This window comes from Varroa destructor, unplaced genomic scaffold (genome assembly GCF_002443255.2).
Source record: "Varroa destructor unplaced genomic scaffold, Vdes_3.0 BEIS01000767.1, whole genome shotgun sequence".
Lineage (NCBI taxonomy): Eukaryota > Metazoa > Arthropoda > Arachnida > Mesostigmata > Varroidae > Varroa > Varroa destructor.
This window is the reverse complement of record NW_019212220.1, coordinates 161-2,624: the sequence shown is the minus strand read 5'-3', so window position 1 is coordinate 2,624 and position 2,464 is coordinate 161. Positions and strand designations below refer to the sequence as shown.

Here is a 2,464-nt window from a genome sequence, read left to right as displayed (position 1 = left end):
GTTTCTGTGGTGTAGTGGGTATCACATCCGCCTCAGATGCGGAAGATCCCAGATTCGAACTCTACCAGAAGCGCAAATATCTATTCTCTACAATCAGAGCAAATGCGGACATCACTGCCACTATTTCACTTTAGGGCTGTGAGTCACGATCATTATAGTTTCTGTGGTGTAAAGGTTATCACATCCGCCAAACACGCGGAAGGTCTCAAATTCGAGCTCTGGGCGAAACACAAATTTCTACAGTAATGTATACAATCAAGGCAAACGCAGACGTTACTGTCGATTTGTCGTTTGAGGGTTGATTTTGTGTTAAAACGCCAGTTGTTTCTGTGGTGTAGTGGCTATCACATCCGCCTAACACGCGGAAGGTCCCAGGTTCGAGCCCTGGCAGAAACACAAATTTCTTTTGTCTACAATCGAGGCAAATGTGGACATTACTGTCAATATTTCATTTTAGTGTTGTGAGTTCACACCATCATTGTTTCCGTGGTGTAGTGGTTATCACATCGACCTCACACGCGGAAGGTCCAAGATTCGAGTTCTAGCATAAACACAAGTTTCTTTCGTCAACGGTCGAGCCAAATGCGGATAATACTGCCAGTGTCATATTTATCAATGTTTCTGTGGTGTAGTGGCTATCACACCCACCTTCAACGCAGTGAGTCGAAAATTCGAGCCTTTACAGGAACACAGTTTTGTCTACGGTGGAGTAAAATGCGGATATTCGATGTTTCGTTTGAGGATTGATTTTGAGGCAAAATTATAGGTATTTATGTGTGGTGTAGTGGCTATCACATCCGCGTAACACGCAGAAGGTCCCAGATGCGAGCTCCACCAGAAACAATTACTTTTTGCCTACTATTGAGCCAAATGCGGACATTACTGCCAACATTTTACTTTAGGGCTGTGAGTTGCTACCGTCGCAGTTTCTGTGGTGTAATGGTTATCACATCCGCCTCACACGCGGAAGGTCCCAGATTCGAGCTCTGGCAGAAACATAAATTTCTTTTGTCTACAATCAAGGCAAATGTGGACATTAATGTCTGTTTTAATGCTTCATTTGAGGATTGATTTTGTGTCACGACCTCCGTTGTTTCTGCGGTGTAGTGGTTACCATATCCGCCTAACACGCAGGAGGCCCCGATTTGAGTCCTGGTAAAAATATAAATTTCTTTTGTCTACAATCGAGACAAATATAGATGCCAATATTTCATTTTAAAACTGTGAGTCTACTCCACCATAGTTTCCGTGGTGTAGTGGTTATCACATCGGCATTACCCGCGGAGGGTCTCAGGTTCGAGCTATGGTTGAAACATATTTTTTTTCTATTTACAATTGAAGCAAATGCAGACATTACTATCGATTTATCGTTTGTGGATTGATTTTGAGTCAAAATGCCAGTTGTTTCTGTGGTGTAGTGGCTATCACATCCGCCTAACACGCGGAAGGTCCCAGGTTCGAGCCCTGGCAGAAACATAATTTCTTTTGTCTACAACCCGGCAAATGTGGACATTACTGTCGATGTTTCATTTGACGATTTATTTCGTTCACAACCCCAGTGGTTTCTGTGGTGTAGTGGCTATCACATCCGCCTAACACGCGGAAGGTCCCAGGTTCGAGCCCTGGCAGAAACAAAAATTTCTTTTGCCTACAATCGAGGCAAATGCGGACATTATTGTCAATATTTCATTTTAGGGCTGTGAGTCGACAGCATCGTTGTTTCCGTGGTGCAGTGGTTATCACATCGGCATCACGTCGGGGGGCCTGGGATTCGAGCTCTGGTAAAAAGACGGATTTTTTTGTTTACAATCGAAGAAAATGCAGACATTACTTTCAATTTGTCGTTTAAGGATTGATTTTGAGCCAAAACGCCACGTGTTTCTGTGATGTGGTGGGTATCACATCCGCCTCATACGTAAAAGGTCACAGATTCGAGCGCTGGCAGAAACACGAATTTCTTTTGTTTACAATCAAGGCAAATGTGGACATTAATGTCTGTTTTAATGCTTCATTTGAGGATTGATTTTGTATGACGACGTCGGTTGTTTCTGCGGTGTAGTAGTTACCATATCCGCCTAACACGCGGGAGGTCCGGATACGAGTCCTGGTAGAAACATAAATTTCTTTTGTCTACAATCGAGACAAATATGGATATTACTGCCAATATTTCATTTTAAAACTGTGAGTCTACGCCGTCATTGTTTCCGTGGTGTAGTGGTTATCACATCGGCATTACCCGCGGCGGGTCTCAGGTTCGAGCTATGGTTGAAACACAATTTTTTTTCTATTTACAATTGAAGCAAATGCAGACATTACTATCGATTTGTCGTTTGTGGATTGATTTTGAGTCAAAATGCCAGTTGTTTCTGTGGTGTAGTGGCTATCACATCCGCCTAACACGCGGAAGGTCCCAGGTTCGAGCCCTGGCAGAAACATAAATTTCTTTTGTCTACAACCCTGGCAA

General features: G+C 43.3%; 1 non-coding gene across 1 annotated transcript; it reads left to right on the top strand.

The window, feature by feature from the left end:
* The first annotated feature begins 925 nt into the window (after positions 1–925).
* Positions 926–998, top strand: TRNAV-CAC (transfer RNA valine (anticodon CAC)). Its single transcript has one exon. It is a non-coding gene; the product is annotated as a tRNA-Val (tRNA).
* Positions 999–2,464: the final 1,466 nt, after the last annotated feature.